A 25,657-nucleotide genomic window follows, 5' to 3' on the forward strand; every position below is an offset into this window, starting at 1 on the left:
TTGTCTTTTAACCACCATATTCATTTCTCAGCCTCCTGAAAAGGTAGGATTACAGGCATGAGCCACCTGAACCCAACTGCTCATTTTTTTAAAAAAATGTTATATGTTTAGTTCCCCCTCAAGTACATACGAAGTGAGATGCAAATTAACTTTAGATACACCACCAATTGAGGATGTTGAGATTACAAGTGATTGCAAATTTTTTACATTTTTTTATATGTGGGGCTTGAACTCAGGGCCTGAGGGCAGTCCCTGTTCTTTTGTGCTCAAGGCTATCACTCTACCAGTTTGAGCCAGTGCCCCTTCTGGTTTCTTGCTAACCAGATTATGAGATAATGGTCTCACAGACTTTCTTACCCAGGTTGTCTTTAAAACTCAATTATCATATCTCAGCCTCCTGTGGTGCTACGATTACAGGCATGAACCACTGGCACCAGCTTTTTTAAAAAGGGACAACAATTCATAAGTCAGAAGCCTTGACTCATGCCTCTAATACTACCTACTCCAGAGGCTGCGATCTGAAGATGATGATTTGAATCTAGCGGTGCAAAAAGGTCTCTGTGAATCTTTTATCTCCCATAAACTGTTCAAGAAGATCCCGAAGTGAAGCTTTGGCTCAAGTGGTAGAGTGTACTCTTGAATAAAAAAGAAGCTCAGGGATAGCACCTAGATCCTGCGATCAAACTCCATTTCTTACACACACACACACACACACACAGACACACACACACACACACACAAACCAAAAAGTAAATAGAAAATATGAAGAAATCAATGAAAAATTTGAATATTGTAAGGACTTTTGGGTTTAGAGGTATGACTCAGTTGGTAGGACAATAGATATTGATTGAAACTATCAGATACCAAGGACATAAAAAAAGAATTATCTGCTCTGTATTTTCCTATTCTCATATGTTCTCATTCAAGAACCCTCTTCTTTAAAAAAAAATTGTTTTAGCGGTGATATAGAGCAGGGTTACCTTTCTGTTCCCACAATCTCTTCCATACCCTCCCTCCCATCTTGACCCTCGACTTGCATGGTTCACTTTCATCAATGTCCAGTACAGCCAGAGGGCTCTGGTGCTGCATTTTTTGCACCCACTTCCCACTAATTCTGTGCCCTTCCCCCATCTTCCCTGTATATTAGGTGAAGAATACAGATTCATCAGAAAATGAAAAGACAAATTAAGAAATGTTCCTTTGTTTCCTTATCATTGCAATTCAATTCTCTCTCTCTCTCTCTCTCTCTCTCTCTCTCTCTCTCTGTATATATATATATATATATAGTATTATATAGAAAAGTGCTTGGGTATTACAACTTTGTGATTTTCTCCAAATGCTTCCTCTTCTGTTCTTACTGTAAATGATGCCTAGAGTCCTGTACAGTATGTCATATCCCATTGTGTTTTAAACCTTTCTTCCACATATCAGGGGAACAGGTACCATTTGTCAATTTGATGTTCTCTTAACTTTCTTAACATGATTTATTCTAGTGTCTCCATTTCCCTGCAAATGACATTATTTTATCCTTTCTAATGGCTCTGTAAAATTTCATTGTAGATAGATGGCATAATTATTGGTTCCATTCATTTATTGTGGGGCATCCGGGTTGTGTACATTTCTTGTCACTGTGAATTGAGCAGCAAGGAACATGGTTGTACAAATGTCCTTGCCATTTTCTAATTTCTCCACTTCCCCACCAACATTTGTTGTCTAATTCAAGGTATTTGGATAAGATGGTATCTCAGGATTACTTTGATTTATATTTTCTTTATGGCCAGGGATGATGAACCTTTTCCTGATATGTTTCTTACCTCTTCTTATGAGAAGTCTCTCCTTAGCTCCTCTGCCCATTTGGTGATTGGTTTATTAGTTTGCGGAGGAGTTGTTCCTTGAGATCCATGTATACATTGAAAATTAGCCCTTTGTCTGATGTATTGCAGGTAAATATCTTTTCCTAATTTGTTGGCTGTCTTTTTAATTTAGTGGCTATGTCTCTAGCTTGTGTAGGTTTTTTCTTTGGTGTAGTCCCATTTGTTGGGTCTCTTTCCTATCTATTATGCCCCTGGGATTCTATTCAGGAAGTTCCTGCCAGTACCTATAAGTTCTTTTTTTAATTATTATTTTAATGGTAAAAACTTTATTTACTTTTATAAATCCATCGCAAGACAAAACTTTTCAAAAAATACTTTCCCCCCCAAAAAATTAAAAAAATAAAGGAAAGCTCGTAATAAGTAGGCAGACTGTCTTGAGGACTCTTTTTGTTCTTAAGGAGAGCTCTCTGCAGTGTAGGACAGGACAATCGCCACACACCCAACGCTGCCATGGGTTTGGCCTTGGGGAGAGAAAAGCCCAGACTGGACTGAGTGTCCTCTCCTGGTCACGGCCATAGTGACACCTTCCAGTATCTAACACTGTCCAGGATTATCTAGTATGGATCCTATTATAGTTGGGCTATGCTGTATACAATGTTAACTATTGAGAACATATAACTCTCTCTGCATATATTGTAAAGTATAAGTTGGACTCCAAGTTCAACAAACACAAGTTATTCTCTATGTGCTCCCAGTGTCCCTATGAGGCTTCTCAACAAGCTGTTCATCTTTCCTGTTTAGATAACATTAAACACCATTGTTTTGTTAGGTCAAGAATAAAGATGAGGGGTGAAAATAAACCTTTGCCTTTAAATAGTTTATTATCCTCAACCCCAAACTAGGAGTTAAATTAGAAAACATTTTGTTGTTGTTGTTGTTGTCTCCAGAGCGATTACTCCATTACTGGTGAAGTGTGGGGTATACTCCCAGCCTCCTCCATGCCCTGCTGGACCACAGCCAAGGCCACCCTGGGCCTTCCACTGGGCTCCATCCTTGAAAAGCTGCCTAATGGAGGGAAGTCAGAAAGATCTGCATTTACAAGTTTCCCAAAATGTGCTAGAACTTTTTTGGTCAGTTTTATAGAACTTTCTTGGTCAGTTATATTCCACCTCAATGTCTCCAGTATTTTCCAAGCAGATCAAGTCACTTGCAGATAATGAAGAAGCTTTGTGGCCCAGGGGTCCATGCCTTGGAATCAGATAGTTCCAGGAGGGCCAGGGGTCTCATGTATGGTAGAGATGTCCTGTCCAGGTGACTGGAGTTTCTGACTTTCCTGTTCTCCATGAGGCCTGAGCAGGGCGGAGGGCAAAGAGGTGTCTTCTACAATAGCCACTGAAGTGAGGGAGGCAGAAGGTCAGCTGTTCCAATGGGCAGATGTGGAGAGGATTCTAGAAGGGGATCAAATCCGATGCTTTGGGCAGGAGTATCAGTTATTTTTACAGAAAGCAACAGAGAAATTAATTTTCTTTTCTGACTACTGAAAAGTGGAAAGATGCTCAAGTTTACCATTTAAAGGAACAATAAACATTTCAAAAATCTCTGTCTAAACTTTGGTTTTCTTAAAAAAACACACACACACAAAACCAAGTCATCACAAAAAGAAATATAAGTTGAGGCTGTAGGCAGGTGCTGTTCTGTCCGTGGCAGTCTTTTGTGCAAAGTAAGGCGTATTGGAGCTCCAATTTAACTGATGCAGTGGGGTTTACTGCCTCTGCATGCCGAGGCAGTGCACGTCATCGGTGCCCTTGCTCTTGAAGCCTGAGAGGGGCTGACCATACTTGTCCACGTACCAGCAGAAGTCCTGCTTTCTGCCTTTGGAGTGGCTACACTGCTTCTTCTTATAAAATCCTTTCTTGTCCCAGTTGGGGATGTGCACACCCCTGGGACTCAGCACATTGAGAAACTTCAGGTGATTCAGGGTGTCTTCCATCTCTCTAAGGCAGGGACCATATTCTGTGTCCCGTTTGGACTCCGAGGAGAAGGTCTGGGTGTCCATGTTCTGGGACTCATAGTCAACTTTATAGCGCTGGTTGTCCTTCGCGTGACCTTTCTTGATGGTGTCCAGCTTTGCGTGAATGGAATGGAACTTGGAGTCAGGCATCCTATGTGTGCAGGGCAGGGCATGGCTCTCCACGCTCCCTGTGCCTCGGTCCTTCTCCGACTCACTAGTATTTCCTGAGGCGGAGGGCACCAGCAGCAGGTAAGCCTCAGCTGGCCGGGATGCTGGCATTGGGGGAGAACCCGCAGCCGTCCAGTAGCGCCTGCAGTGGGCACGGCTTGTCCAGTGGCAGCTGGCAGCTGAGCCCCTAGCTGCAGTTGCAGCGTTCGGTGTAGACACCGCACGGCTGGCCCTTGCGCAGAGCACATGTCAGGCAGCAGGCATAGCCTGGCTCGGGCACCAGATCGGCACACCCCTGCACTGAGCCAGCGCGTTGGCATCACAGGGCTCTCAGCGTAAGATGGGACCCTCGTCACCGGCGGCCTGAGGAACAGAGCCAGGGCGGTGAGCAGAGCTGCCCAGAGTGCGGGGCGCCGCTGGATGCATGGCGCCTGTCGCAGGGGCCAACTGGAGTAAGCGGTTACTCGGTCTAGGCAGGCGGTGTGAGATTGCAGGATCTGGAGCGCAACTACTGGTGCTCGGCGTGCAGCTGCCCAGCTCGCACCTCAATACCTATAAGTTCTAATATCACCCTTTTTCTGTGTTATAGTAGTTTGGCTGGTTTTAATATAGTTAATCTATTTTGAGTTGATGTTAGTGCAAGCAGAGATCCACTTCTAGTTTTCTGCCTGTGGATGTCCAGTTTTCCCAACACCAATAGTTGAAGAGGCTATGATGTGTGTGTGTGTGTGTGTGTGTGTGTGTGTGTCTGTGTGTCTGTGTGTCTGTGTGTCTGTGTGTCTGTGTGTCTGTGTGTGTTGGTCGTGGGGCTTGAACTCTGGGCCTCGGAGCTACCCCTTTGCATTTCACCTCCAGGCTAGTACTTGAACCACAGTTCACTTCCCATTTTCTTGAGGTTTATTGGAGCTAAGAGTCTCATGGACTTCCCTGGCCCTGCTGGCTTTCAACAACCATCCTCAGATCTCAGCCTTCTGAGTAGCTAGATTAAAGGCATGAGCCACAGGCACCCAGCAAGGCTATGTTTTTTCCACATTACATCTTTCGCTTTTTTGTCGAATATCAGATGATTGTAAGTATGTAGTTTTATTTCTGGGTCTTTTCATCTTTTCTAATACGTTTTTTATTGTAAAAATAATGTACAAAGAATTACAGTTACATAAAGTAGGTAATGAGTTCATTTCCTCTCAAGCATTGTTACTTCCTCCTTTGTTTTTCCCCTACCATCCCTACCCTTCAACCTCCACAACTACTCCTTTCCATCCCACCTCCCCACTCCCTGCATAAATTGTAAAGTACGTTTTTGAACATAGTGTCTTGATCTCATTGTTCAAATGGGTCAAACTGTATCCCTAGTTAAGCATTTGTTTTTTCCCTTCTCCCCCCAAAGCTAGAGAAATGTATATACAAGATACAGGGCATCGACATCAAAAAAAAAAAAAAAAACACACACACACACAACATAGGTTACAAGATTGGGTCGAAGAATGATGATTGTTGACTTAATTTGATAAGTATTCTATAGCTTTTAATGGTAAACCTTATTAACTCAAAGGGGGAGCAAAATCATTCAGAATAGTGGAATGTGGCTACCACTCATTTGATGTGTGTGGATAGATTATGATTAATCAAAGTATATCTATTAATTCCCAGTGGTAGACTGCTATGCTAACTGGGAGGAGACTTTGTTAATGCCAGGCATTTTAATACTGGTAATGAAGCAGAATATGAGGGGAGAGCATTTGCTAAGGATGTAACTTCCTAGGCTCATACTAAACACATTGAAGTAGAATGCTAAGTGCTGATCGACTGAGCACCAAATTTGATTTGTTGACTTATTTGTTTTGTGAAGTCCAGGGATTTTAACCTAGAGCCTGGGTGCTGTCCCTTAATTTTTTTTATCAAGGCTAGTGCTCTACCAGTTGAACACAGCTTCATGTCCATAATTTTGGTGTTTAATTGGAGATCAGTCTTTCCAAATTTCCTCTTTGGGCTTGCTTCAAACCTGATCCTCAGGTATCAGCCTCCCGAGTAGCTAGCATTCCAGTTGTGAGCCACCAGATTCTGGCTAGAATCACATTTTAAAAGTATATAGGTGAATCAGATGTGTCTAGGTACTATTTGAGCACTTTGGTTCCAGTGGGTCATGTCAGATTTAGAATAACATCAGAATTTTTCTCCTTGTAACTCGCAGCATCCAATATCTATATAATTTATTCTGATCTTCATGTCTGATCTTTTTTTCTTCATTGTACCTTTTTTTTCTTACTTCACAAGCAAGCACGTCAGTGATGTTTTCCTTTTCTGAAGCAAGTTACGTCCTTTCCCATCACTGAGGGATGTAGTTGCTGCTCTTAGTGCCTGGAGTACCTGCTTCTAGTTAATTGCATGGATGATGGCTCTCAGGTTAACTATCTCCTCCTCAGGGATATCTCCTCACATACCCGCTGTGAAATTGTTGCCACAAAACTACCAATGTCATGTCTCTGATTTACAAAAATTATCATTATGATTTCTGGTTTTCTTTTCAGCATGAAATTGATGAGGAGAGAGCCACATTTCTCCAACACCTATAATAGTGCCTGGTCCTTAGTGCTCAGGAGCCTTGCATGGGGATCAGCCTTCTCCAGCTCAATTTATCCTAGATTCTGGTCAGGACAGCTCTTGAAGCTGATATCTGGTGGCTAGCAGTCATTCCCTCTCATTCTTTGTGCCTTTCTGTGTTGTTGAATCCACTTCAGAGAAAGATCAGTGCCTGACACCTATTTGCTGTTATGGAAAGATGGCTATGACACCATACAAGTTATGGGCATTGTTTTGTGAAGCTGTGTGCGGAGATGCATCCCCACACAAGTTCTCAAAGGCAAGTGTCTCCCATGCCCAGGAGTGCATTCCACAACTCAGCATCCAAACTATCACCTACTCCCTAATGCACTCAGTGTATATTCCCATTTCCTTTAAAAAAGAAAAATCAAGACATGCCTTTCATGATTTGTCATTGAATTATTGAAACAAAGTATATAATTTGGGGGCTGGAAAGGTGGCTCAGTGGTAGAGTGCTTGCCTTGCATGCATGAGGCTCTGGGTTCGATTCCTCAGAACCACATAAGCAAAAAGAAAGTAAGCTAGAAGTGGCCCTGTAGATCAAGTGGTAGAGCACTAGCCTTGAGCTGAAGAGTTGAGGGATAGCACTCAGGCCCAGAGTTCAAGCTGACAACTGGGCACCCCCAAAAAGTATATAATTTTATGTATTTGTAAGTCTTTGTCCATCTCTCTTGAGCCCTTGACATATTTCTATGTGTTTGCAGCTTGGGAAGGGAAATAAGGTTTAATTCAGGATAGTCAAAAACATTTTGGGAAGGAATGCCAACTTTCCATCTGATGTTCTACAGATGTCCATCTTGGCACAGGAACTGAGTAGACTGTCATAGCATAAGAGGCTTGTCCTGACTTCTACTGACTTTCCTCTGGGGTCACAGAGTGTGATCCAACTGCATACGTGTCGCTTGGCTACACTCGAGGGACCAGGTCTCCTCTGAAAATCTAATGGCATGGGAGTAAGAGAAACTAAAACTCAGAACTCAGCTTCCCACATCACTAGGATTACAGGCCTGAGTCTCATATACTAACTCATAACCGCCTTTTTATACATCGTGTAGCCTGTTTCATTATATTCACCTCATAGACAGATATACAAATATATGTTTATATTTATTCATCTATTTATAATCAGTGTTACATCTAGAAACACAAAAATATGTATTCATATAATTATAATCAAAGTTATATTACCGCTTTCCCCAATAATGTTTTACACTAATATTATGTGAAAAAAATACTTAAGATTGAAAAAGTTAAAAGCCCTTGTAGTATGAAAAATCATATTCGATCTTATATATCATATAATATACTATATAAAATGTAATGAATATAACATGTATTTCCATATAACTGATTTAATTGCTTCCTGATTTTGTTTGTCCATCTATGTAAACCTTCTTTCTTCTATTGATGATGGCTTATACTTTCCAGTGTCGATATTTCTTATGTATTTTGTCAAATGTATTCAGCCCTAAGTAGAATTTTTATGTTAATGGAGCCAATTTTTTCTTCAATATTTCCCAAAGCACAATGAATATGTATACAGACTTGAGCTCACTGTTGGAAGAAAGTCCCACATACCAGTATAAGTATTGTAGCATATGTCCCAATTGACAGAACAGCTTTCTAGGTCATCTGATCTGGTATGTCCTAGATCTGTTGTAGCCACCTTATCACCACATGCAGGCATGGCCTGGCTTCCTTGCAACTCCCTGTGCATTTAACCATTCCCTTTATATCCAGTAGGCTCTCTTGTTCATCCCCCTGTCACTCTGTTTTCCCACACACAAAACACATGTGCATGGTGCTTTACATTGTAGGTTGAAAAAAAAAACACATTTAAGGCTCATGAATTGTATAACATAACATAAACACTGACATTTTAATAACGTTAGAAAATAACTAGAATGATCATTTGGTCCTGACAACAATCAGGACCAAAAAGAAATATAAAAATTTTCTAAATAAGGGGGGAAGCAATCTCTAAATCTGGATTGTCTTCTAAGTTGCCTTCAGACACAAATTCTGCCTCAGAGTCCTCAAAATGATCTACTTCCTCATTAAAGGCAGTATTTTCTTCCTGAGTCTAGGGAGGGACAGATCTTATTTCTCAACTGGAAATTGGATCCCCAGCAGAAGGACAGATTGGTCTGGATATTCTGTCAGAACAGATTCCCTTTCCTCAACTGAATCTAGACTTTGGACCTAACTTATTGGTTTTCCTGAACATAGACTGGGGTAATTTTCCATTAGCACATATTTACCCTGCACTCCAAGACCAAAACATTTTTTACTGGATTGGATGTGATCTAGGTGAATTGTGAACATCAATGGAAGACATTCTGGATCATCTTCTTCCTTGGTGGTATGTGCAGGTACACCTACATAATATGTGGAGTTCAGAACCAGTGGGATGTCCACAGGACTCAAAACCTAGTTGGGTCTTTCTACACATTGAAAAAAGCCTCTATGTTCACATGCTTTCTGGAGTCCAGTGTTGGCTTCCAATCTCCATCAGTCACCATAGGCGACATCACTGATGGGTTCTTTATCTGGAGTTCAGCAGGAAGTTCTCTACAGTGACACAAACATAAGAATGGAAACAGGTACAGGAGTCTTAGAGTACACTCTAGAAGTTAAAGTGTGACTAAACTTCTATGAGGATTTAGTAGGAGAAGCTGTACAACTTGAGTTTGGACTGAACACTGATGAGAAGGTAGGGTGTTTCTAATGAGTGGTTATGTCCAAGTTCTTTTAAAAAGGGAACAGACATTACCCGGCATAGAACATCCATAAAAGGACATTTTGCCAAGCTGGGTAGTACAAAGGGCTTTTGGCCAAGCAGGCCCATCCCTTGAGACCTAGGATCTATCCCTACTCACAAGCTCTAAGGCATCTAAACAAGGATTATTTACTCTTTTTCTTGGTCTCACAGGCCATGCGTTGCTCCAGCTGGTCCAGAAGAATATGTAAGCAGAACAGCAAGTCTGAAGAGGGCATGTTGAGCTTGTCATACTGTGTAAGTTTTTTCAGGATGTCAAGTTTCTTGTGCTCATAAAAATCATCAGGGTAGATGTCCATCCAAATAGTTAAGATGGAACAATCGATGCTGTGGGCATATTGGTGACAAGGAAAATGAGAGTCTGCTATCTCCATCCTGAGCCTTCTACTATAGACCCTTTCTGGCAGGACTAGAATGTTGGGAAGTGGGAAGAAACTCCTGGAAGCAGAATGCTCCTCACAACCCACTTCTAGAAATTTCTAATACAATACTCCAAAATTCTCCCTGTGATGGGCAGAGAAAGTTGTTTCCCCACTGTATCTGACTTGCTTCACACAACCCTTCCTGTCATCAAGGGATTGTGATCCATGCTGGGCTGGTCATAAACGGAAAACCCTGTCATAAAAATGGCTAAAGCAGCACTGAGCGCAGGTGGCTCATGCTTTTAATCTTAGCTATTCAGGAGGCTGAGATTTGAAGATCCCAGTTCAAAGCAAATCTAGGCAGGAAAGTGTGTGAGACTCCTATCTCAATAATCCACAAGAAAACTAGAAGCGGCACTGTGGCTGAAACAGTAGAGCACTCGCCTTGAGCTGAAGAGTGCAGGGACAGTGTCCAGGTGCAGAGTTCAAACCACATGACCAACAAAAACAAAAGTGACTAAAGCGAAAAGAGCAGGTGTATGGCTCACTTTGTAGAGCACCTACCTAAAATGCATGAAGCCCTGAGTTTAATTGCTAGGATTGAAAGGAGGAAAGGATATGAAGGAATGGAAAGAAGAAAAGAAGGAAAGGAGGAATTTTGATATAACCAAATACTGGAAAGATGTGAAGTATTAAATAAAGGTATCACAGCTATTTTATATAAAAAGATACTGATTGTTTACTAAAAGGCAAATTATAGAATGTGGAATTCAGGCTAAAATACATGTACAATTTTGTTTTTCTGTAAAGTGATACATGCTTCTTTAGTTTAAAAGTAGTAAATGAGGTTAAAAAATGGAAGAGTTGTTAGAAATGAATCATTTCTTATCACTTTTTCTGCTACATTCATTACCTACAAAATTGAAACAATGTTCATCATTTTACTTATTAATTTATTAATTTAATCTTTCATCTTTAGTGTATAGTCTATTGTGCACATCGTTTGTTTAAACTCTTTTTTTGTTTGTTTTTTGTCCATCATGGGTCCTGAAATCTGGGCCTGGGCACTGTCCATTAGCTCTTCACCTCAAAGATATCACTCTACCACTTGAACGACAGTGCCACTTCTGGCTTTTCTGCTTATGTGGTACTTAGAAATCGAACCCAAAGGCTCATACATGCAAGGCAAGCACTCTACCACTTAGCCACCTTCCCAGCCCTGAAATCTTTATTTTTTCCTTCAGACATGGGGCTTGAATACAGGGCATGGGTGCTGTCCCAGAGCTTCTTTGCTCAAGGTTAGTACTCTACCATACAAGTTTAAACCGTAGTGCCATTCTTGTTTTTTAGTGGTTAATTGGAAATAGCAGTCTCATGGGAACATTTCTGCCCAGGGCTGGCTTTGAACCACCATCCTCATTTCTCAGCCTCCTGAGAAGATAGGATTACAGGCGTGAGCCACCTGTGCACTTGTGCTCATTATTTTTTTCCTTTTAACTGTTACATAAGTTTAGTTCCCCCACCGATATACGTGCAAACTGAGATGCAAATTGGCTTTAAATTACAAATTGCCTGAAATTACAAATGATGGCAAATTGTTTTTAACGTTTTTTTAATATGAGAAGCTTGAACTGAGGGCCTGGTTGAAATCCCTGTTCTCTTGTGCTCAAGGCTATCACTCTACTAGTTTGGCCCACAGTGCTCCTTTTAGTTTCTTGGTAACCAGTTAATGAGATAATAGTCTCACAGACCTTCTTACCCAGACTGTTATTAATCCTCGATTATCAGATCTCAGCCACCTGAGTAGAAAATAGTTGTAGTGTTCCAGTGAAGAGTCCTAGCCAGAGAATTACGAAGTGTGCCATCACAGTACAGAGAGTTTGGCCAGAGAGGGAAAATCCAGTCAAGGAAACAGATCTGAGCACTTGCCATTAGCTGCAGCTGCGGTGGTGGTGGCAACCGCAGCAGCCGAGCCGCCAAAAGAACAACACAGAGTCTGGGACAATGGTGCCAGACACAGCAGGTGACGGGATTCTACTTCAAACCAGAAAGAACTGACAAGTAGCAGATATCTTCATCCTGCAGATCACAGACCAGAGACAACCCAGGAACCAAGACTCCAGTGTGAGTAGAATCCTGACATACTCACTCTTTCTCAGGGAACAGAGGAGGGAAGGCCACCCTTCCTGCCCTCACCCCTGGAGATCTCCATATTTGATATTGAAAAGGCCCAGCTGAGCAGCTAGTTCCAACTCAGGCCTTGCCTTGGGAAAAAAAAACAAAAGAGTCATTTATGAGGTCACAGGCACCTGACTTGAACTGCCAGGCTCAGCTCCTCCTTAGGAAAAGTCACCCAGCCCAGGCAGACAAAGCTCTGCCCCGAGGGGAGTGACTTTCTTCACTGGGTAAACAGAGCCAGAGGCTGCCCCTCCCTACAGCAGCCTAAACAATCAAGTGAAATTCAGTAAACATAAACGCTGAGAATGGCTCCAGGCTGGGCTTCCTGAGTGTCTCAGAAGCTACCCCTCAGGGAAAAGCTACAATTTGCTGAAAGGCCTCAACTCTACCTAGAACCTAGCCTCATCACAGCATCTTCAAATTAGAGGAAACAGCCATCTCCCTCTTTTGTGAAACTCAAAGCAGATCTCCCTCTAATTGAACTAGCCTAGGAGGAGGATCACAAAATCCTGAGCATATTTCTGCCTGCTAAAACAAATTGACTTAAGAAACCAATCATGCCACAGGGAAACCAAACACCACAAGCAGACTAGAGACTCCACCAAGAGACTGGTTACAGACACAGGGAGATACAGGATCTTCCCATCTACTTCTCCCCCCCGCAAAAAAAAGAACTCTTTTTTGTACCTTTTCTAATTTTTAGTTAAAAAAAATTGTTTTCTATTAATCATTTTTTCTTCTCTCCTAATTTTTATTTTAGGTGTATGTGTGTGTGAGTGTGCTTTGTTTAAATCTCTAATGACCTTTTGGTCCTTTTTTCTTTTTTTTTTTCATTCTTTTCATTTTTTCTTCTGTTTCCTTGTTTTTTGTGTGACTTATTTGCTATTCTGCTCATCCTCAGATATATGCCCGTCGTCAAATATTAGACCTTACCCCCATTGTATACACACTTAATCAAGAATTTTATTACTCAATTCAAAACTTCTTAGCCTTAAATAATGTAATAGCAGTATTATCTCTTTAGGCTATATAATTTTTGAGAATTTTTAGTTTTTAGTTTTTCATGTCTCCTTTCTATCCTTCCCCTCCTCTCATCGTATCTTTTTCTTCTCTCAATACCACCTTAAACTTAGATAATTTTAAAGATTCATTTCATAAATTTAATATTTGTTTTTCCCATTTTTTTCTTGTCTGTTTTTTTCTCTCTCCTACTATTCTGTCCAATCCATTTCCCTCTTTGAGATTAGAACTCGGTTAAATTCACTCTCCTTTTACCTCTCCACATTCTTCTAATCCTATTTTTCCTCATATTTGTCCCTAAATATAATAATTTCTGGTTTGCCAAATTCATCCTTGCTGTTGTTAGCCCATTAATCCATAGTTGTTTGATGTTGAATAGATTGTATCTGTTGAACTAGATTATATCTGAGTCCTTTTGCCTGTGCAACTACAGGACATTGGTTGATGCATGCCTTTGAAAAAATATTCTACCAGCAAATTGGTGTTACTTTCATATCAAATGGACAGAACAAGCCAGAGAAATACAAGAAAAATCCAAGTCCTTGTATCTCAACTCCCACTCATGATAACCAGTATTCCAGAGGAGAGTTCTCCAATAGCTCAATAAATATTACTGGGAAACATGGTGAATGAACAGATAGAAAACCTGCAAAGGACTCAGTGTGATCATGATAGGGAGAGAGCAGAAGCAAACCAAAGATCAATACAATAATCTCATGAGCATGAGGAAGCTACTCAAAGATTGATACAGAAATGTGTGAACAGGTTGAGAACACTCAAAGAGAAATAAAGGAATTGTGTGAACAGGCTGAGAACTGTCAGAGAAATACAGGAATTGCATGAGCAGGCTGAAAAGAGACAAAGAGAATGTCAGGAATTGCGTGAACAGGCTGAGAACAGTCAAAGAGAACTACAGGAATTGCATGAACATGAGGAAGCTAATTAAAGAGTAATACAGGAATTGCAAGGGAGGGATGAGAATAAACAAAGATCAATAGAGGCATTCATGGAATCCATAAACAGACAGCTGAAAGAATTCAGGGAGACCACAAAGGGAATGCTGATTGGAACCCGAGAGAAGGAATGGGAGTATAAGGAAACCATAACCAAACAACTAAGTGATTTGAGAATAAGAACTGAACACCAAATTAAGGAAGTAAAGAAGTCCATACAAGATCTGAAACAAAGCTCCCAAAAAGAATTTGAAGACAACAAAACCAAACAATTAGAAGGAAAATGAATGAAAAACAAAGAATAAAGTCTTGACAGTAGGTTAGACCATGCAGAAGATCGAATTTCGGTGAATGATGACAGCCTAGATATTATAGAGAAAGAATGTAAAACTATCCAAGACAAATCCAGAAATATGATAGATATATTCAGCAATTGGAAGACACCATCAGAAAGCCTAATCTGAGAATAATGGGTGTAGAGGAGCACCTAGAGAGAGAAGATAGTGGTCTAGGAAATTTGTTTAACAGGATCCTAGCAGAGAAATTCCCAAACATGCAAAAGGATAGGCCTATTCAGATACAAGAAACGTTTAGAACCCCAAATAGACCAGACAAGAGCAGGACATCCCACCACCACATTATAATATGCACAAGATCAATTCAGACCAAGGAAAAGATCCTTAAAGCTGTCAAGGAAAAAAGATCAATCATCTATGAAGGGGAAACAATTAGAATAACTTCATTTTTTTCAGCACAGAAAATTAAAGCAAGAAGAGCCTGGGATGATGCATGCCATGACCTAAAGACGAAGGATGAACCACGAATAGTGTAAACAGCTAAATTCTCCTTCATAACCAAAGGTGAAATAAAAACCTTCCATAGCAAAGGAAAACTGAAAAAAAAATATCTCCACCAAACTGGTCCTACAAAAGATACTTAAAGATGTCCTACACAGAGAGAACTGACAATACCACAATAAAGGCAAAGAAACGGCATCCAAATTGAGAATCCAAAAACCATAGGAAGAACCAAGTTGCCACAGCACCCAAGAAGGTGGATAAAATGGCAGAAACTACCAAACACTTCTCAGTCCTTTCTCTCAACATTAACGGACTTAACTCTCCAATTAAGCGACATACACTGTCTAGATGGATTAAAAAGCAACATCCTTTTATCTCCTGCCTTCAGGAATCACACCTTGCTCATAAAAACAAACACACTTTGAACGTGAAAGTCTGGAACAAAATCTACCAAGCAAATGACCCCCATAAACAGACAGGAATTGCAGTCATAATATCAGATAAAATAGACTTCAAATTAAAATTAGTGAGAAGAGATAAAGAAGGTCACTACATACGAATTAAGAGATCGTTCTTTCAGGAGGATATTACAATAATAAATACTATTCGCCAAACAATGGGTCACCGAAATTTATCCAACAAATACTACTTTCCCCAAAATCTCAAATTGATCCAAAGATAAGAATTGTTGGGGGCTTTAACAGACCACTATCCACACTAGATAGATCAACTCGAAAAAACTCAATAAAGAAAATGCAGATCTAAAGAACTGCCTAGATCAGCTACATTTAACAGACAACTACTGAATATTTCACCCAGCAGCATCAGAATACACTTTTTTCTCATCACTACATGGAACATTTTCCAAAATAGACCACTTATTTTATTGTGAAAATACTGTACAGAGGGGTTGCAATTACATGGGCAAGACAATGAGTACATTTCTCATAAAGCATTGTAGCCTCCTCCTTTGTTTCCCCTTCCCATCCCATTCTCCCCCCGTCCCACCACCCAACCCTCAATCCCCCACCAAAGTTGTAAAGTTCGTTTTTGACATAATGACTTGTACATCTCGTTGCAATGGGTCCACCTGTATGCCTATTTAAATGATTTGTTTTTTCCCTTCCCCTCCACAAATGATAACAACATCAAATACAGTGAAAACAGGGGTTCTAAAGTTGGGCAAGCACATACAAAGCAACAAAGAAATGATCTTATAATTGTTTTAGAAACAATTGCATGAAAGAAAAAAAAACATTTGAATAAATATCTTAGGGTCCATTTCCCTAAAATCGACTTATCTGACCTTTTCTGCTTGATTCAGACTGATACTAGTTATTACAAATAGGGGAAGCTATGGGACCTATGTTTCTTTGGGCCTGTCTTACTTCACTTAATACAATTTTTCCCAAATCTTTCCATTTCCTAACAAATGGGGCAATGTCATTTATTCTGATGGAGGCATAGAATTCCATTGTGTATATATACCACATTTTCTTGATCCATTCATCTACTGAGGGGCATCTGGGTTGGTTCCAGATCTTAGCTATGGTAAATAAGTCTGCAATAAACATAGTTGTGCTGGTAACTTTCTTATAGTTTTGCTTGTGAACATTTGGTTAAATGCCCGAAAGTGGGATTGCTGGATCATAGGGGAGCCCTATGTGGAGTCTTTTGAGGAAACTCCATACTACTTTCCAAAGTGGTTGTAAAAGTTTATACTCCCACCAACAATGTATTAAGGTTCCCTTCTGTCCACTTGCCCTCCAGCATCTGTTGTTATTATAGTTCTTGATTCTAGCCATTCTGACTGGGGTGAAGTGGTATCTAAATGCTGTTTTGATTTGCATTTCTTTTATTGCTAGGGAGGTTGAGCATTTCTTCATGTGTCTATTGGCCATCCTTCTTTCCTTTTCAAAGAAGTTTCTCTTTAAGTCTTTAGCCCACTTATTTATTGGGCAGTTTTTTCTTTGAAGGTTTGCTGTTGGGGGGTTTAATTTTTTGAGTTACAGGTATATTTTAGATATGAAACCCTTGTCTGTTGTATGGCTAGTGAAGACCATCTCCCAATCTGTGGGCTTTCTATTGATCTTGCTAGCTATGTCCTTTGCCATGCAGAAGCTATGCAATTTCATGCAATCCCATTTGTTCAACCCTTCTTAGATTTGTTGTGCTTCTGGGTCTCTATTAAGAAAATTTCAGCCTGTGTCTTTGGATCTATGTGGGATTTGAGCGAAAGTAGTGTTTCTTGGATAAATTTGGGAGCTCCATTTTTTGGTGAGTAGATATTTAGAATTGTAATATCCTCCTGAAGGAGAGATCTCTTAATGAGTATGTGGAGACCTTCTTAATCTTTTCTCTCTTATTTTAATTTGAAGTCTATTTTATCTGGTATTAGGATTGCAACTCCTGCCTGGTTATGGGGGCCATTTGCTTGGTAGATTTTGTTTCAACCTTTCACATTGAAAATGTGTGTTTTTACAGGCAAGATGTGACTCCTGAAAGAAGCAGATAGAAGGATGTTGCTTTTTAATCCAAGTAGACAGTCTATGTCGTTTAATTGAAGAGTTAAGTCCGTTAATGTTGAGAGATACGACTGAGGTATTTGGAAGCTGCTGCCATTTTATCCACCTTCTTGTGGCTGCGGCAACTTGGTTCTTCCTATGGCTCTTGGATTCTCAGTTTGGGTACTGTTGCTTGGCCTTTATTGTGATCTAGTTGGTCATGAAGGAGAGTTTATCTGGGTACAGTATTCTTGGTTGATATTTGTTTGTCTTTAGGGCATGGCATACATCATTCTAGGCTCTTCTGGCATTAATTGTTTCTTCTGAGGAATCTGAGGTGACTCTAATTGGTTTCCCTTTACCGGTGATTGAGCTTTTCTCCTTGACAGCTTTAAGGAACTTTTCTTTGGTCTGAATTGAACGTGTGTAGTTTATAATGTGATGGTGGTATGCCCTATCCTGGTCTCATCTATTTGGTGATCTAAAAGCTTCTTGTGTCTGAATAGACCTATCTTTTTGCATGTTTGGAAAGTTCTCTGCTAGAATCCTGGTAAACAAATTTCCTAGACCATTAACTTCTATCTCTACACCCATTAGCCTCAGATTAGGCCTTCTGATGGTGTCTTCCAATTGTTGAATAGCTTTATTATATTTCTTGGATTTGTCTTGGATGGTTGTATGTTCTTTCTCTATAATAACTAGGCTGACTTCAATCCCTGAAATTCGATCTTCAGGATGGTCTAACCTACTATCAAGTCTTTCTACTTTGTTTTTTATTTCTTTTCCTTCTAGTTGGTCGCCTTTGATGGCTTCAGATTCCTTGTTGGAGTTTTGTTTTAGATCTTGTATGGACTTCTTTACTTCCTTAACTTGGTGTCAGTATTTATTCACAAATCACTTAGTTGATTAGTTATGGTTTCCTAGGACTCCCATTCCTTCTGTTGGGTTACGTTCAGCATTTCTTTTTGTGGTCTCCCTGATTTGTTTGAGCTCTCTGTTTATGGATTCCTTGAATGCCTTTAGTGATCTTTCTGTATTCTCATCCTGCTCTCTCAATTCCTCTATTACTGTTTGATTAGCTTATTCATATTCACGCAGTTCCTGTAGTTCTCTTTGAGTGTTTTCAGCCTGCTCACGCCATTCATGACTTTCTCTTTGACTGATCCCAGCCTGCTCATGCAATTCCTTTATTTCTCTTTAAGTGTTCTCAAGCTACTCTCGCAATTCCTGTATCAAACTTTGAGTAGCTTCCTCACACTCATGATATTCTTTGTTTTGCCTCCTCTCTCTCCCTATCACGCTCATACAGAGTCCTTTGAAGGTTTTCAATCTTTTCATTTACCATGTTTACCAGTAGTATTTGTAGACCTTTTTGGGAACACTTCTATGGATTATTCGTTATCTTTTTTGTCCCCTGATTATTATGAGTGGGAGTTGAGATAACTGAACTTGCCATTTTTCTTGTGTTTTCCAGATTGCTCTACCCATTTGGGATGAAAATAAACCAGCTTTGTGCTAGCACAATATTTTAATGCAAGCATCAACCAAAGTCTGTAGTTGCACAGTCAAAAGTCTGCAGATACAATATAATTCAATAGATATATCTATTCAACTTCAAACAACTAGGTATAATTGAGCTACGAACTGCAAAGAATAAGTTGGCAAACAGAAATTATTAGGTTTAGGGAGAGATGTGGTAAAAAATAGGCATAGAGTGATGTGGAAAGGCAGTGGGAGAGTTAACATAACAAATCCTAAACTCAAAACGGGAAATAGCTTGGATAGAATGATAGTAGAGAGAGAAAAAAAGAAGAAAGAGAAAGAAAAAAGACAAGAAAAAACAGGAAAACAAACATTAAAAATTAAGAAGTGCAACACTTAAAAATTATGCAAATTGAAGACATAATATTCAGAGAAGAATGTGGATAGAATAAGAGAACAGGAGGGATGGAAAGGAGATGTGGAAAACTTAAAAATAAAAATGCTAAAAATATTATATAGGTATTAAGAGGTAGTACTGCTATTAAGGAAGTTAAGTCTAATCATCTTTAAACTGAGTAATAAATTTCTGGATTAAGTGTGTGCACAATGTGGCTAAAGTCAAATAATCAACTACGGGTATATATGAGGATGAGAACAGCAATTAAGTCATGCAAAGCGTGAAAGAGAAGAAAACGTGAAAAGAACAAGAACGAAAAAAAAAAAAGATCAAATGGTCACTAGAGCTAAATAAAAAAAATTATTTTAAAAGATAAAAAGAGAGAGTTCTGGGAAGATGGCAGAGGAGAATCTGGAGGTAAAACAATCATTCACATAGAAAGCAGTTTTAGAGTTCCAGTGAACAGTCCTCAGCCAGAGAATCACACCAAGTGTGCCATCACAGGACAGAGAGTTAGGACAGAGAGGGAAAATCCAGACAAGGAGACAGATCTGAGCTCTTGCCAGCTGCTGTCGCCGCTGCAGTAGCAGCGGTGGCGGCGGTGGCCGAACTTGCCATATCTGAATCACAGAGAGTCTGGGACGAAGGATCCAGACACAGTGGGCGAGCGGATTCTACTCAACACCAGCAAGAACCAACAAGGAGTGCAATTCTTCACCCGGCAGTTCGCAGACCAGAGACAACCCAGGAAGCAAGACTTGGCATGAGTAGAAGTCTGATGTCCTCACTCCTTCTCAGGGTGCAGAGGAGGGAAGGCCACCCTTCCCCCCCAGTACTGGAGATCTCCATCTTGGATATCGACAAAGCTCAGAGGAGCTGCTAGCTCCAACTCAGGCCTTGGAAGAAAACTAGAGTCATTTAGCAGGTCACAAGAACCTAAGCTGAACTGCCAGACTCAGCCCCACCCAGGGAAAAGTCAGCATGCTTGGGAGCCAGCCCTAGGAGTGGCTTTCTTCGCTGGGTAATCAGAGCCAGAGATTGCTCCTCCCTTTAGCAGCCCTGACAATTGAAATTCAGTAAACATAAACCCTTAGAATGGCTCCAGGCTGGGCTCTGTGAGTTTCTCACAAATTAGCCCCCCGGAAAAGCTAATGATTGCTGAAAGGCCTCAACTCTACCCAGAACCTAGCCTCATCACAGCTTCTCCAAATTTGAGGAAAAAGCCATCTCCCTCTTTTGTGATACTCAAAGCAGATCTCCCTCCCATTGAACTAAACTGGAAGGAAGATCGCAAAATCCTGGGTAAAGCAGAGCATTTCTCTGCCTGTTCAAACAAACTGACTTAAGAAACCAACCAAGCCACAGAACCACAAGCAGACCAGAGACTCCAACAAGAGGCTGGTTACGGACACAAGGGATATGCAGGATTTTTCCCAACCCTCCCAGAAAAACGAAAGAACTATTTTTTCTCTTCTTCATTTTTTTTGTACCTTTTATAAAAAACTTTTTTTCTTTTCTAAAAATTTTTAATTTTTAAATTTTTTGAAAAAAATTGTTTTCTAGTAACTTTTTTTCCTCTTATAATTTTTATTATAGGAGTACATGTGTGTGTGCGTTTTTCTTTCTTTTTTTTCTTTGTTTTTTTTTAAAAAAATTCTTTTTGCTTACCTCTACTGAACTTCTGATCTTTTTTTTCTTTCTCTCTTACCCTTTTCACCTTTTCTTCTCTTTCATTCTTCTTTATGTGACTTAATTGTTGTTCTGCACATCCTCAGATAAACCCATAGTTGACTATTAGATCCTATCCCCAAATGTAAACACACTTAATCCACAAATTTATTACTCAATTCAAAACCTCTGAGACTTACATTCCTTAATAGCAGTACTACCTCTTTATACCTATATAATATTTTAAGTATTATAATTTCTAAGATTTTCACATCTCATTTATATCCCTCTGTTTCTCTCATTATATTCACGTTCTTCTCTGAATAGTTTGTTTTCGATTTTGCATAATATTTTAAATTTTTCTTTTGTATTTTATATGGTCTCTTTTTTTCCCTTTCTCTTTCTTCTTTTTTTTTCTTTCTCTCCTTTCATACCACCCAACCTATTTCCTGCTTTGTGATTAGGACTTAGTTAACTCTCCTTGTCTCTTCCCACATCTCTCTATTCCTATGTTTTACCCACATCTCTCCCTAACCCTAATAATTTCTGATTTTCCAAATTCTTCTTTGCGGTTCGTAGCCCATTAATATATAGTTGTTTGATGTTTAATAGATGTATCTGTTGAAATAGATTTTATCTGCAGACTATGGACTGTGCAAATGCAGACTTTGGTTGATGCTTGACTTAAGTTAGTGTTCTAGCAGAAAACTGGTGTTATATTCATCCCAAATGGGCAGAGTAAGCTGGAAAAACACAAGAAAAATGGCAAGTCTGGGAATCTCAACTCCCACTCATGATAATCAGGGGACATAACGGATAATGAATAATCCAGAGGAGAATTCCCAAAAAGCTCTAATAAACACTGCAGGAAAACATGGTAAATGAAAGATTGAAAACCGACAAAGGACTCTGTATGAGTGTGATAGGGAGAGAGAGGAGGCAAACAATAGGTCAAGGCAGGAAAAGATTGAAAACCTACAAAGGACTCTGCATGAGAGTGAGAGGGAGAGAGAGGAGGCAATCCAAAGGTTTATACAGTAATATCATGAGCGTGAGGAAGCTACTCAAAAACTGATACAGGATTTGCGTGAGCAGCTTGAGAATACTCAAAGAGAAAGGAAGGAATGGCTTGAACAGGCTGAGAACACTCAAAGAGAACTACAGGAATGGCATGAACAGAAGGAAGCTAAGCAAAAAGTAATACATTATTTGAGAGAGCAGGATGAGACTACACAAAGATCACTAAAAGCATTCATGGGATCCATTAACAAAGAGCTGAAGGAGGTCACAGAGATCACAAAGGGAATGCTGAATGGAACCCAACAGAAGGAATGGGAGTCCAAGGAAACCATAACCAATCAAATAAGTGATTTGAGAATAAACACTGAACACCAAATTAAGGAAGTAAAGAAGTTCATTCAAGGCCTAAAACAAAGCTTCCACAAAGAATTTGAAGCTATCAAAACTGACCAAGTAGAAGGAAAAGAAATAAAAACCAAAGTAGAAAGTCTTGACAGCAGTTTAGACCATGTAGAAGATCGAATCTTGGGAATTGAAGACATCCTAGATATTATAGATAAAGTACATACAACTATCCAAGTCCAAGAAATATGATAGATCTATCCAACACTTGGAAGACACCATCAGAAGGCCTAATCTAAGGATAATGGGTGTACAGGAGCAACTAGAAACAGAAGTTAATGGCCTAGGAAATTTGTTTAACAGGATCCTAGCAGAGAACTTCCCAAACTTATAAAAAGATAGTCCTATTCAGATACAAGAAGCTTTTAGAACTCCAAAGAGACCAGACCAGAATAGGACATCAAACAGTCACATTATAATCCACACAGGATCAACTCAGACCAAGGAAAAGATCCTTAAAGCTGTCAAGGAGAAAAGATCAATCACCTATAAATGGAAACCAATTAGAATCTCCTCAGATTTCTCAGCAGATTCGATCAAAGCAAGAAGAGCCTGGAATGATGTATGCCATGCCCTAAAAACAAACAACTATCCTCCAAGAATACTGTAACCATCTAAACTCTCCTTCATAACTAAAAGCCAAATAAAAACCTTCCATAGCAAAGAAATATTGAAACAATACATCTCCACCAAACCAGCCCTACAAAAGATTCTTAAAGATGTCCTACACAAAGAAAACCAACAAGACCAGAATAGAGGCCAAGAAACTGCACCCAAACTGAGAATCCAAGAACCATAGGAAGAACACAGTTGCCACAGCCCCCAAAAATGTGGATAAAATGGCAGGGACTCCCAAATACCTCTCTCTCCTATTTCTTAACATTAACGGACTTAACTCTCCAATTAAGCTACATAGACTGTCTAGCTGGATTAAAGAGCACGATCATACTTTCTGCTGCCTTCAGGAATTTAGCCCATAAAAACAAAGACATTTTCAATGTGAAAGATTAGAACAAATTCTACCTAGCAAATGGCCTCCATATACAAGCTGGAGTTGCAATCCTAATATTAGATAAAGTAGACTTCAAATTAAAATTAGTTAGAAGAGATAAAGAAGGTCACTACATACTTATTAAGAGATCTCTCCTTCAGGAGGATATTACAATTCTAAATATCTATTCACCAAACAACGGAGCTCCCTAATTTATCCAAGAAACACTACTTTCCCTCAAATTCCACATAGATCCAAAGACATTAATTGTTGGGGATTTTAACACACAACTCTCCCCACTAGATAGATCAACTCGGCAAAAACTCAACAGAGAAGCTACAGATCTAAACAGCTGCATAGATCAACTAGATTTAACAGACATCTACCGAACATTTCACCCAGCAGCATCAGAATACACGATTTTCTCAGCAGCACATGGAACATTTTCTAAAATAGACCACATTTTAGGCCACAAAGCAAACTTGTCCAAATTCAGAAACATTGAAGTTATACCTTGCATTCTTTCAGACCACAAGGGAATAAAATTAGAACTCAACACCAAAAGCCACCAAAGAAAGTCTGGTAACACATGGAAGTTGAACAACACTCTGCTGAATCACGAGTGGGTCATGGAAGAGATTAGAAAGGAAATTCAAATATTCATGCTATTCAACAAAAATGAGCACACAAATTACCAGCAACTCTAGGACACAGCAAAGGCAGTGAGCAGAGACAAGTTTATAGCTCTTAGTTCCTACATCAACATATTGGAGAGATCTGAAACCAACAATTTAATGAGACATATGAACCTCCTTGAAAAAGAGCAGCAAATAAACGCCAATCCAGTAGACAGAAAGAAATAATTAAAATTAAATCAGAATTAAATGAATTAGAATCCAAAATCTCTATAGAAAGAATCAACAAAACAAAGAATTGGTTCTTTGAAAAAATTAACAAAATTGACAGACCCTTAGCAAATCTTATCAGAAAAAGAAGAGAACATACCCAAATAAATAAACTCAGAGATGAGAATGGAAACATCACCACGGAAACAACCATGATTCAGAACATTATAAGTGAATACTTCTCAAAACTTTATGCTAGTAAGTTTGAGAACTTGGCAGAAATGGACCTTTTCCTAGCAAATATTGACATGTCAAAACTAAACCAATATGAGTTAAACCATCTTAACAGGTCTATATCAAGCATTGAAATAGAAACAGCAATAAGAGACCTCTCAGCTAAGAAAAGTCAAGGACCAGACGGTTTTAAAGCAGACAAAGTTCACTACCAAACACATTCTATGAAGCCATCATAACTCTCATAACTCTCATCCCAAAACCAGGAAGGGACTCATCAAAGAAAGAGAACTATAGACCCATGTTTTGATGAACATTGATACAAAACTTCTCAACAAAATTTTGGCCAATCCAAGTCAACAATTCATCCAAAAAATCACACAACACGATCAAACAGGATTCATTTCAGGGATGCAAATCTGGTTCAATATACGCATATCAATTAATTTTATTCATCACATCATCAGGAGCAAGGATAAGAACCACATGGTTATCTCAATAGATGCAGAAAAAGCATTAGAAAAGATCCAACACCCCTTTATGATGAAGGTTTTGGAAAAATTAAAATCCATGCGATATTCCTCAATAAAATAAAGGCTTTATATGACAAACCTACAGCCAGCATTATACTTAATAGTGAAAATTAAACCCATTTCCTCTTAACTCAGGAACAAGACAAGGATGTCCACTCTCTCCACTTCTCTTCAATCTAGTATTAGAAAGCCTAACTACAGCAATAAGAAAAGATGCAAACATAAAGGTGGTCCATATAGGGAAAGAAGAAATGAAACTCTCCCTCTTTGCAGATGATATGATCTTGCATTTAAAGAATCCCATAGAATCTGCTCCCAAATTACTCAAGCTGATTCAAAACTTTGGCAAAGTAGCGGGGTATAAAATTAACCCCCCAAAATCAATGGCTTTTGTGTATGCCAACAATGAGAAAAGTGTGGCTGAAATTCAGAATGCAACTCCATTTGCAATAGCCCCACAAAAAGTAAAATAATAGGAATTAACTTAACCAAAGAAGTGAAGGACCTCTATGATGAAAACTTGAAAAACTTGAAAAAGGAAATCAAAACAGAACTTAGAAAATGGGAACAACTCCCATGCTCCTGGATTGGAAAGATTAACATCGTGAAAATGGCAATACTTCCCAAGGATATCTACAAATTTAATGCGCTACCGATCAAAATTCCAACCTCATTCTTCAAGGAAATAGAAGAGGCAATCCAAAAATTCATATGGAACAATAAACGACCCCGAATAACAAAAACGCTCCTCAATGGAAAGAACACTGCTGGAGTAATATCAATACCAAATTTCAAACTCTACTATAAATCCATAGTAATCAAAACAGCTTGGCACTGGCACAAGAACAGACCTCAGGACCAATGGAATAGAATTGAAAACCCAGAAATGAATCTA

At 39.4% G+C, this 25,657-nt stretch overlaps 1 pseudogene; it reads right to left on the minus strand.

The window, feature by feature from the left end:
• Nucleotides 1-3,472: 3,472 nt before the first annotated feature.
• Nucleotides 3,473-25,657, minus strand: part of LOC122123397 — a 171,051-nt pseudogene continuing 148,866 nt past the window's right edge.

The sequence above is a fragment of the Dipodomys spectabilis genome, unplaced genomic scaffold (assembly GCF_019054845.1).
Source record: "Dipodomys spectabilis isolate Male_0828 unplaced genomic scaffold, ASM1905484v1 ptg000228l, whole genome shotgun sequence".
NCBI classification, from domain to species: domain Eukaryota; kingdom Metazoa; phylum Chordata; class Mammalia; order Rodentia; family Heteromyidae; genus Dipodomys; species Dipodomys spectabilis.